Raw genomic sequence first — 13,041 nt, 5'->3', positions numbered from 1 at the left:
TACATAAAATATATGTGTCAATGTGATCTTTCAGGTGGTTCCTTTAACTTTTTGTATCTGTACTATGTAACAGCAAACAGACATGGAGTACCTCTGAATCTCCTGTTTATCTTTCACCCAAAGAACCTTTCAGGAAAACATTGTTGGGAATAACCATGAATTAAGGTATGTTCAGGTCCTCGGGGGGAAACCTCCCACAGGTGTTTTACATCAGCCAATGTGTGTGTGACTATAATTTGAAAAATAAAGCCCATATTATTATTTTTATTTTTTCCATATTATCTTTTTAAATTTAATTTTTTATAGTGTTCCAAGATTCATGGTTTGTGCACCACACCCAGTGCTCCATGCAATATGTGCCCTCCTTAATAAAGCCCATATTATTATAGTGGTCATACAGAGCCTTGAAGCTTACTTGATTGACTTTTAAAAAATATATATATATTTGTTTGTTTGTTTATTTTCTTTGTTTATTTTTTATTTATTTAAATAAATAATTTTTATTTATTTTTTTTTAGTTTTAGTTTATTTATTGTTTATTTGTTTATTTTGTTTTGTTTCTTTGTTTATTATTGACTTATCTGAAAGAGAGTGTAGGGTAGCATAAGGAGGGTCCAAGGCAGACTCCCTGCTGAGCATAGAACCCAACTCCAGCTGGATCCCAGGACCCAGATAGCATTACTTAAGCTGAAATTCAGAGTTGGATGCTTACTGACTGAGATACCCAGGCACCCCCTGATGTATCTCTTGAGGGTCATTAGCTGCATGATTCAATACTTTTGTATTCTTCCATCACTGATATAATGTGAATATGTATTTTCCTCTCCATCTCCTAGAATAATTTCTTCAGACTGGAGATGTATATTATATGTACATGTATTTTTTAATTCCTCACATCATGTAATGAGTTAAATATGCAAAGAGAGTATAGAAGAGTATTAATATTTTACTCATCAACATAGAGTCGTTGTCATTAGCATGAAGATTTTTGAAATAATTCTCAATGGCTAATTACAACCATTGGAATCTTAGAAGTCATATACAGTGTTTTGTGTCACTAGGTATCATTGAATATAAGGATCTCAGAATTTAGAAATGCCACAATGCACAATTAGTTACTTTCCTTATTTTATTGTGTTTTTCTTTTACTTTGAGTAAATCAGGTTGAGTAAATTGGAGTTCCCTGCTCATAGCAGCAATTCTCATGGGTCCATTTTAGGTCCATGTAAGTCTAATTTTACTTTATACTTTTTTCTGCATTGCTCATTTCCACTTCTGCTTGCCATTACTGTGCACCCTCTGTACTCAATTGTACTCAGCTTCACTAGCTCCAGGATATTACACGTTCCTTGTGATTTTCTTACAACTGTCCACATCTTACAATCCTCTTACAATATGATCTGTAAAGAATGACATTTGACTGTCTTCTTGCTGCATGACCCTGCCTCAGGCATACAGTTAGCAGTCTAGTCTCCAAATGCATAAAGCAAGTTTAGATAAATCCACATGAAGAAAAATATGAATCCGTCTTCACAGTGGACAATTTCAATGTTCCTTTTTCAATATTGGATGACTAAAGAAGACATTAAGTTCAGAGGGTATAAAAGATCTGAACAACAGAAATTAAAAGTTTATGGAGGTATGTATAAAAGCATACATCTAACAAGGAATATGTATTTTTGTATGCATAGAAGGAGTATACATAAAATTAGCTATAAAGTTATTTTAAAAAGCCTCACCATATTTTTAAAAAGGTGATGTTATACAGAACTCTGAGCACAATAAAAGTTATAAGTAGATCTACATCTAGATCTAGGTAGATATGAATATAAATACACACACAGATACATCATTAAAAATTAAAATTTTACTATAAAACATAGTTAATTCATTAAGAAATGATACTGGAAATTTATATTGAAATATATTTGAAATATAAGGAACATATTACCTGTCAGAGTTTATAGGATACAGGGAAAATGGTACTTTTAAAGACAATGATAACCTTAATATTTTCACTAGAAAAAAAGAAAATCTGAAAAGGATTCTGTCTTTAGAAGATATCAAATAGAAATAGAAGACATCTATCTTTAGAAGCACATCAAAAAGTAATATGACACTACTGAGTATTTACCCTAAAGATACAAACATAGTGATCCGAAGGGGCACATGCACCCGAATGTTTATAGCTGCCATGTCCAGAATAGCCAAACTATGGAAAGAGCCTAGATGTCCATCAACAGATGAATGGATAAAGAAGATATATATATATATATATCACACACATACACACACACTGGAATATTATGCAGCCATCAAAAAACTTGCCATTTGCAGTAACATGGATGGAACTAGAGGGTATTATGCTAAGTGAAACAGCCCAATCAGAGAAAGACATTTATCATATGATCTCACTTATACGAGGAATTTGAGAAAGAAGACAGAGGACCATAGGGGGAGGGAGAGAAAACTGAAGCAAGATGAAACCAGAGAGGGAGACAAACCATAAGAGACTCTTAATTTCAGGAAACAAACTGAGGGTTGCTGGAGGGGAGGGGAATGGGAGAAATGGGATGGCTGGGTGATGAACATTGGGAGAGTATTTGTATGGTGAGTGCTGTGAATTGTGTAAGACTGATGAATCCCAGACCTGAACCCCTGAAACAAATAATGTATTATATGTTAAAAAAGTAATATATAAAAGTATATGTTAAAAAAAGTAATATAAAAAAAGACAAATCAAAGTAAAAATTAAAAAGAAACAAAATACAGAAGGAAGGCAACAAATTTTCACATTAGATCTTTGAGAAAAACCTTTCAGAATAGTTAAAGTTTCAGCCATATGGTTTAATATAAAAGAAAAAAGATAAACATATACTATTAATGAATGGTAATATAATTAATGATGAAAAGGGAGAGGAAAAATATAAAATAGTATCAACAGCTAAATGCCAATAAATTTGAAAGCATAAACAGAACAAGATGTTTCTACAAACTAGTTTATCAAAACTAACTCCAGAATTACAAAAGATAACTAGTCTATTACTAGTTAAATTAAAACTAACTAAAAATAATCCTTTAAAAGAAATATCAGTCTAAAATTGAGTCACAACTTTTTTAAGATTTTATTTTTTTTATAAGAGAGCACAAGCTGGGAGAGGGCAGAGGGTTAGGGGAAAGGAGACTCCCTGCTGAATAAGGAACCAGATGTGGAGTTTGATCATAGGACACTGGGATTATTACCCAAGCTGAAGGCAATCACTGAACCAACTGAATCACTCAGGCACCAGAGGGATTTATAAAATTTTACTATAATTTTCAAAAATAGACTTTCCCACTCTTGTAGAGTTTCACATAGAGGAGTAAAAATCAAACTATCATTAATTCATTTTGCAAGACTATTTTTATGAGGAAACACAATCACTGATCCTTATCCCTCTAAAATTGACTAAAATTCTTTTTTTTAGAAGATTTTATTTATTTATTTGACAGGGAGAGAGATCACAAGTAGGCAGAGCAGCAGGCAGAGAGAGGGGGTAGGCAGGGTTCCCACTGACCAGAGAGCCTGATGCAGGGCTTGATCCCAGGACCCAGAGATCATGACCTGAGCTGAAGGCAGAGGCTTAACCCACTGAGCCACCCAGGTGCCCCTAAAATTGACTCAAAATTCTTAACAAAATATTAAACTACTTTAATTTTGTACAAATCACCAAGTTTTATCCGAAATATTCTTTCATAGTTTACTATTATATACTTGATAAATATATCCACCAACCTGGAAATTAGAATCCAAAGATTGCATAGATATTACTAGAAATAGCAGAGCTGAACAGTGCCTGACTATGAGAATAATATACAATATTCAATTAAAATACAATATTCACTGACATGTCCATATGCCATCAACAAACAATAAGAAATGTAATTAAAATAGACATAATTCACACTAGTTTTAGATAGTGAAATATCAAGTAAGTAATATTTTCTTTAATTTGCTGTGTAGTTTTCTGCTGTTTGGCTATGCCACAATTTGCACACTCATTTACCTACTAGTAAACTTTGAGATTATTTACAATTTTTGGCTATTACAAATAAAGCTGTTGGTAGCATTCATATAAACTCTTTGTATGTATATGTGCTTTTATTACTCTTGCACAAATACCAGTGGACCGTTCTGGCCAATGTTAGACGTCTGCTTGGCTATTTATTTATTTATTATTTTTCTCTAAAAGAGCACATACTTTTGTTTGTTTGTTTTTTATATCATTTTTCATTATGTTCATTTAGCTAACATATAGCACATCATTAATTTTTGGTGTAGTATTCAATGATTCATTAATTGTGTATAACACCCAGTGCCCATCACAACACATGCCCTCCTTAATACCTATCACCCAGTTACACACCATTATCCCATACCCCTCTCTTCTGTAACCCTCAGTTGGTTTCCCAGAGTCCAGAGCATCTCATGGTTTGTCTCCCTTTCTGAATTCTTCCCTTTCAGTTTCCCTTCCCCTATGATCCTCCATGCTATTCCTTATGTTTCACATATGAGCGAAATCATATGATAATTTTCTTTCTTTGCTTGACTTATTTCACATAGCATAATCCCCTCCAGTTCCATCCATGTCGATGCAAATGGTAGTTATTCATCCTTTCTGGTGGCTGAGTAATATTCCATTGTATATATGAACCACATCTTCTTTAAAGATTTTATTTATTTGACAGAGAGAGATCACAGGTAGGCAGGCAGGCAGAAAGAGAGAGAGAAAGAGAGGAGGAAGCAGGCTCCCTGCTGAGCAGAGAGCCTGATGCAGGGCTTGATCCCAGGACCCTGAGATCATGACCTGAGCCAAAGGCAGAGGCCTTAACCCACTGAGCCACCCAGGTGCCCTGAATCATATCTTCTTTATCTACTCATCTGTTGAAGTACATCTCAGCTCCCTCTACAGTTTGGCTATTGTGGACATTGCTGAGATGGACATTGGGGTGCATGTGCCCTCTCTTTTCACTACCTCTCCACCTTTGAGGTAAATACCTATTAGTGTAATTGCTGGGTCATAAGGTACCTCTATTTTTAATGTCTTGAGGAACCTCCATACTGTTTTCCAGAGTGGTTGTCCCAGCTTGCATCCCCCAAAACTGTAAGAGTTCCCCTTTCTCCACATCCTTGCTGACACTTGTTGTTCCCTGTCTTGTTAACTTTTGCTGTTTTAACTGGTGTAAGGTGATATCTCATTTGGTTTTGATTTGTGTTTCTTTGATGGCCAGTGATGTTGAACATTTTTTCACGTGTCTGTTAGCCATTTGTAAGTCTTCTTTGGAGAAACATCTGGTCATGTCTTCTGCCCATTTCTTGACTGGATTATTTGTTTTTTGGGTGTTCAGTTTGAGAATTTTTTTATAGATCTTTGATAACAGCCCTTTATCTGTAATATTATTTGCAAATACCTTCTCCCGTACCGTGGGTAGCCACATAGTTTTGTTAACTATTTCCTTTGCTCTGCAGGATCTTTTTATCTTGATGAAATCCCAAAAGTTCATTTTTGCTTTTGTTTCCCTTGCCTTTAGAGACCTGACTTTTTACAAAGATTTTATTTATTTATTTGAGACAGAGATAGAGACAGAGCACAAGAAGAGAGAACTACAGGCAGAGGGAGAAGTAGGTTCCCCGCTGAGCCTGGAGCTGGATTCAGGACTCGATCCCAGGACCCTGAGATCATGACCAGAGCTGAAGACAGAAACTTAACTGACTGAGCCAACCAGGTGTCCCCAGAGCAATGTCTTGAAAGAAGTTTCTGTGGCTGATGTGTTTAGCTGTTTAAATTACTGCCAAACTATTTCCCAAAGGTTTGGAAATAGTAAACCTAATGGAAAGGCAATGATAACCAGTGGAATGATTAATGAAAAAAATAAGCTTATATATTTTGGGAAGAGAACAATGTAAAATTTTAATCTATCCACTATTTCCTACTTTTTGGTCAGTGGCATCCATGAGGATGGTGGCCCACATTCCTCATGGGTTTGTTGGTGCCAGACAGAACAATACAGACTTTGACCTCAAAGGATTATCATAGTATGTTTTGCATTTTTGGTGGCTCCTGAAGAATTGGCTCATTGGCTTGACTTTGTTTCATCTGCCTGGGAGACTTCCCAGGGCCAGAAAGGCCTTCAGGGTAGATTTTGTCTGAGTCATTTGAGTCAAATGTTCTCAATATAACTTCTTGAGGCAAGGTATAAGATAAGGAAACCAAGAAATAGACTGAAAACTGTGAAAAGAATGAGGTTTGGGAAGGAGATACATGTGAGAACAAGAGCTATCAGAACCACCTGTGTCTATAGCACGGAATCTAGAGGACCATCCCTACATGCTCAGGGTTGGATGCACACTCAAAAAAGTTCAAGAAGACACTAAAATGATCCCCACTCCATGACCTTTAGGCTCTATGCAAGCAGGAAGTGAAGGCTAAGGCAGAGTTTTAAAGAGCCTAGTAAAGTACAAGCTTATCTCAGGTATTGTTGATTCATTTTCAAACCACTGCAATTAAGTGAACATATCACAATAAATTGAGTCAATAAATATTTGGTTTCCCAGTGCATATCAAAGTTATATTTATGCTATACTGAATCTAAAGTGTGCAAGAACATGATGTTTGTTTTTTTTTTTTTAAATATAATACACATTATTGGTAAAGGCTACTAAGCACCATTTGAGCTTTCAGAGAGTTATGATCTTATTGCTAGTGGAAGGTCTTGCCTTAATGTTAATGGCTGCTGAGCGATCAGTGTGGTGGTTGCTGAAGGTTGGGGTGGCTGTGGTAATTTCTTAAAATAACAATGAGTTTTGTTGCATTTATTGAGTTTTCCTTTCACAAATGCATTCTCTGTAGCATGAGATTCTATTTGATAGCCTTTTACCCACAGTAGACCTTCCTTCAAAACTGGAGTCAATCCTCTCAAATCCTGCTATGGCTTTATCTACCAATTTTATGCATTATTCTAAGTCCTTTGTTGTCATTTCAACAATCTTTGCTGCATCTTCACCAGGAGTAGATTCCATCTCAAAAACCACTTTCTTTGCTCATGCGTAATAAACAACTCTTCATACATTAAAATTTGATCATGAGATTATGGCAATTCAGTCACATCTTCAGGCTCCAATTCTGATTTTCATTCTCTTGCTATTTTTGTCACATCTGCAGTGACTTCCAACACTGAACTCTTGAACCCCTCAAAGTCATTCATAAGAGTTAAAATCAACTTCTTTCCAAACCCTTATTAATGTCAATATTTTCATCTTTTCCCATGAATTACAAATGTTCTTAATGACATCTAGAATAGTGAATTCATTTCAGAAGGTTTTCAGTTTACTTTACCCAGATCCATCAAAGGAATTCCTATCTGTAGCAGATATAGTCTTACGAATTATATTCCTTAAATTATAAGACTTGAAATTCAAAAGTATGCCTTGATCCCTGGGCTGAACAATGAATGCTATGTTAGCAGATATAAACATGTGAATCTTGTTGGATATCTCCATCAGAGTTCTTGGGTGACCAGGTGCATTGTTAATGAGAAGTCATATTTAAAAAGGCTTGCTTCTTCTCCTCCTTCTTCTTCTTTTTAATGAGCACCAGGTCCCAAAAGTGGATTTAAAATGCTCAGTAAACCATGTTGCAAACAGATGTGCTGTCGTCTTGCCTTTGTTGTTCTACTTATGGAACATAAGCAGAGTAGATTTAGCATAATTCTTAAGGGCCCCAGGATTTTCAGAATGGTAAATGAGCATTTTCTTTATTCATTCTCCACTGATGGACAGTAAGGTTGTTTCTATATCTTAGATTTTGTAAATAATTCTGCAATGGAAGAATTAGTCTTTTACATGAAAAACTACAAAATGCTTTTGAAAGAAATTAAAGAAGACTTATTGAAATAGAAACATAGTTCATATTCATGGATTAGAGGACTATAATATAATTAAGATGGCAATATTCCTCAATTGATCTGCAGATTCCATGCAATCCTTTGAAGCTATCAAAAATCCTTTTGGTTGTTGTTGTTGTTGTTTTTGTTAGAGGGAAAGTTGTTTCCTAAAATTTATATAGCACTTAATGGAACCCTGAACAAAAATAATACAAATTCTACACAGTCTTTCAGAAAATTGAGAAAATATTACAAAATTAATTATATGAAGGCACCATTGCCTAAATGCTAAGTCGTATTACATGAAAAATGTATGACAAATATTCCTTTTGAATCCACACCCAAAGATGTTACACAAAACATTAGTAAATAAAAACCCATCAAAGTTTCTAAAACAAATAATTGACCACGATGATGTGCAATTTATTTCAGGCATAAAGGGCTGATTTAACATTTAAAAATCTGTGTAATTCACTAAGTTAACAGAATGAAGGAGAATCACAAAGTCATTTCAACTGATGTAAAAAATATTTGATAAATTTCAATTGATTTATTATTTAAAAAGACTTTAACAAATGAAGAATAGAAAGGAATTTGCTCAACTTGATAAGAAACATATCTTCAAAACCTACAAGCACCACATTATAGTAAATACTTCCTACGATTGGAATAATTCAAGCATGTTCACTTACCATTTTTTTTTCCTGCATTGTCCCCTACATTCTCATCATTGCAATGAGATGAGAAAAAGAAATAAAGACATACAGAATGGATAGGAAGAAACAAATTGCAATAAATATATTGATGTGCTGATGGCATGATTATATAGGTAGGCAGTGTTAAGTGGCCTAATTAGTTAATTTAACAAGGTAATAAGATAAAATGTAAATAAAAATACCATATATTATTTCTATAAGTGAAACAATTAGAATTAAAATGAGAAACAATAGTATGTAGAATACTATTTTAAAATATGAAATTTGAGTTGCATTCCATTAGTTGAGTGTCTAACTCTTGGTTTTGGCTCAAGTCATGATACTGTGGTTGTAAGATAAAGACCTATGTTGGGCTTCATGCTAGGCAAGTAGTCTGCATAAGATTCTCTGCCTTTTCCTTTCCCTCTGCACACTTGTGTATGCTCTCTCGCTCTCTTTCTAAAACAACAAAATAAATAAATAAAATTTTTAAAATGAAATTTGAGGAATATTTTTTCTTTTTTCTTCTTTTCTTTTTAAGAGAGAGAGAGAAAGAATGGGGGAAGAGGCACAGGAAACTGGAGAGATAGAATCTCAAGCAGGCTCAATGCCCAGGATAGAACTCTCCATAGGGCTCGATCCCATGTCCCTGAGATCATGACCTAAGCCAAAATCAAGAGTCAGTTGCTCTACCAACTAAGGCACCCAGATGCCCCAGGAATAAATGATAAAAGTATATTTAAGACCTGTACATGAAAACTAGAACACACTGCTGAAATTAAATAGAAAATGGAGAAATGTACCTTGTCATTGGGATAAAAGACCACTTTTACCATGTCATTCTATTCTTTCAATACAATTCTAATAACAATCTCAACAGTATTTTAAAAGAAATTATCAGTTCTATTCTGAAATGTATATAGAAATATACAAATTTAAAGGAATCTAGAAGATTAAGTCATTTAAAAAAAATCCAAAATACAGTTTGGATGTTTACTGTACTGAAATTCAAGAATTGCTATTAAGCTCCCATAATCAGTGTTGTGTGATATTGGTGCAGGGATAAACACTGAGACCTTGAAACCAATAGAATTCCCAGAAATAAGCCTAATTATCTGAATTTTTAAAAAGATATCAAGTAATTCAATGGGGGAATGTATAGACTTTTCCACAAATTATACTGGATCTATTAGATATCCATATGAGGAAAAAAAAAAAAAAAGATCTAAACCACAACCTCACCTTGTACTATGCACAAAAATGAACTCAAAATGAGTGTGGGGTCTACATGTCTACATAGAAATTGCAAAAGAAATCTTTTTGACCTTGGTGGTAGATGAATATTTATTAGACACAAAATAATAATCATGAACCATAAGAAAAAAATTAAAAATTTGAATTTGTCAAAGTTTTAAAACTCAGTGCTTGACAGGTAACACCATTTTTAAAAATGAAGAGGCAATCCATGGATTAGGTGAAAATTTTGTAGATATACATAACATATACATGACAAAGACCTGTATTATATGTAAAGAACATTTGTAACTTAGTAATAAGGAAACTAGAACACTTAGGTTAAATTATGCAAAGGACTTGAACAAAAGTATACAAAAGAAGGTATACAAATGGCCAATAATAAGATGAGAAACAAAATCTCGCCATCATTAGTCATCAGGGAAAGCAAATTAAAACCACAACAATAGGGGCACTTGGGTGGCTCAGTGGGTTAAAGCCTCTGCCTTCAGCTCAGGTCATGATCCCAGGGTCCTGGGATCGAGCCCCACATTGGGCTCTCTGCTCAGCTTGGAGCCTGCTTCCTCCTCTCTCTCTGCCTGCCTCTCTGCCTACTTGTGATCTCTGTCTGTCAAAAAATAAATAAAATATTAAAAAAAAAACCCACAACAATACATCACTACAGGTGTCCTAGAATGACTCAAAGGAAATAACAGTACCAAGTGAAAACGATGTGGAAAAACTGGGACTCGTCTTGTGTTTTGATCTCTCTCCACAGTTTTAAAGTTGCCTAGTATTCTGTACTGACCAAACCATGAATCCCAAAAATAACTAACTGGGAACCTTTTCAAGTTTCTATTTACTTCCTGCCTCTTGATGAACGTTAAGAACAAACAAACAAACAAGCAAACAAACAAAAAACAGTTTTGGAGTCAAGAATGTTAAAATGGCTACCATTGATTTCTTGCCCTCACTGCTCTAGCTCTCAAACAATCAGTAGCAGGCTCCAGAAAAGTTTTATTATTGCTAAGGAGGCAGAAGTTCTCTTGGTGACATGAGTCAACAGGTTAACCACAGGTCACCACACTGGAATTAGGCCACTTTTCTATTTGCCTGACATTCAACTTTCTTAGAAACTCAAGGTAGAGAAAATGGATTCCTACATGCTTGGATTCCAAGTACAGGGCACGCAATTCCCTTTCCAAACTTGGATGTTTGTCAAACGTCTCTTCAGCATGGTTTCTAAGACAAAGCCTTTCTGTCAGAGGAGATAATTAACTCCTGGGAGAAAAAAGTAGCAGCACCAAAATCATTGAACCTTTATGGATACATCTTTAAATACGCATGCAGTGCAAGGTGAAAATGATTTTTGTTGATCACATTTGCAGAGCAAGATTCATTAAAGTTAGAATGACAAATTTGAATGTGTTTACTCCATATTTTTTGCCTCTTGTCTATGAGACCAGAGCTATCTGTAGATGAAGTCTCCATATTTTTTCCAAAATACTCCATTCTAAATTCAAATCCCAAGTGTTCTGTAAGAACTTTTTGAGGCTTTAGGCTAGAAAGGAAGCTTTTGATTGATAAAAACACTTTCTTAAAAACCAGTATCTTACTGGGTGTGTCTTACCTTTCATATTGAAAGTTACCTATCTGAGAGGAGGTCAGTTTGAAGATGGGATTATTTCTGAACACCTCCAAACATCATTAAGGTCTTCTAAGTCTGTAAGGTAAGTCTTCAATATTGCTGATGTATCTTAAATATTGTTGCCTCCCATATGTATTAATCATTGTTTCAGTTAATCAGTGATTAACTGAATTAATCATTGTTTCAGTCCCTTCAAATATAGTATTGAAGTATTCCATCCTCGCCCATTTCTTCAAAAGATGGTTGGTAAATATCATTCACCTAAGCTGACAGAAAAAAATTTTGAAACTCAAGGAATTGAGTTCGTAGGTCCAATTGTAGGACCCTGCTCTTTGTCACCAAACAGCATGCTTTTGCCATGAGACAGCTAGTTTAATAATCTAGACTAATCATGAGAGTGAAAACACAATGGAAATACACTTCTCACATAGAAGAAGCATAAGTATGAATAATAAATGACACATAGCATCAGCTGTGTTATCCAAGCATGAATGGAGAATTCTTTCTGATAACAAAGGCTATGTATGGATAATTGAGTCTGTGTGACTTCTTTAAAAGTAAAATTGGAGAGGATTCTTCCTGAACTTCTTGCACAGTTAAATGATTGTGTAATTATCACTCAAAATGTCAATAATTCCTATATCCTAGGTGCCTACACAGTTACAAAATAGCTGAAAGTCCTCTGTGCATATAACATGGTGGTGATATGTTCAAGTAGGTTTCCTTAATTCTTATAAAAACCTTTGATATGGAAATGATTAATCTTGCTTTACAGATGAGGAAACACAGATATAATGTGTTGGAAAGCTACTCCAGATGAAAGTGGATGCTAGTGGAAAAATCAGAATTCTAACCTTGTCTTTTTGATTTTCAAACCAAAACACTTAACCACAGTGGAAATCCTTTTTTCAACATTTAACAGATATTTTGCTTTGGAGATGGTTTGTAGTAGGGAGAACTAGGTCTGAGGGAGAAGTCAAGATAAAAAGATATTTCAATGAATACGGTACCACATTTTTTTCTAAGATTTTACTTTTTTATTTGACAGAGAGAGAGAGAGAGAGCAAAAGCAGGGGGAGCAGAGGGCAGAAGGAGAGGGAGAGGCAGGCAGAGGGAGAGGGAGAAGCCGCCAGAGGGAGGGGGAGAAGCAGGCTCCCCATGGAACAAGGAGCCTGGTGTGGGCTCAGTCCCAGGACCCAGGGATCATGACCCATGACCCGAGCCAAAGGCAGTCACTAACCAACTCAACCACCCGGGATCCCTACATTACCACATTTTATTTGATAATTGGGAGTTCAAGCGTGTCAGTGTGTGTGTGTGTGTGTGTGTGTGTGTGTGTGTGTGTGTCTCCTAATGAAATAATGTTTTATACACTTGCCTCCAAAGTAGTAATAAAGCAGTTATAATCATGGTCATATAAAAAGGAGATTACTAGTTCAGTGCTGTTAATTATAACAATATAGGGCATGGGTAAGAACTTGGAGGAAAATCATGAACAAGTATAAACTGAAGTAATCTTGGTTCTGCCCTTAATTAGTATCT

Source organism: Lutra lutra, chromosome 10, assembly GCF_902655055.1.
Source record: "Lutra lutra chromosome 10, mLutLut1.2, whole genome shotgun sequence".
Taxonomy (NCBI): domain Eukaryota; kingdom Metazoa; phylum Chordata; class Mammalia; order Carnivora; family Mustelidae; genus Lutra; species Lutra lutra.
The sequence above is the reverse complement of the archived record's forward strand: the minus strand, read 5'-3'. Positions refer to the sequence as shown.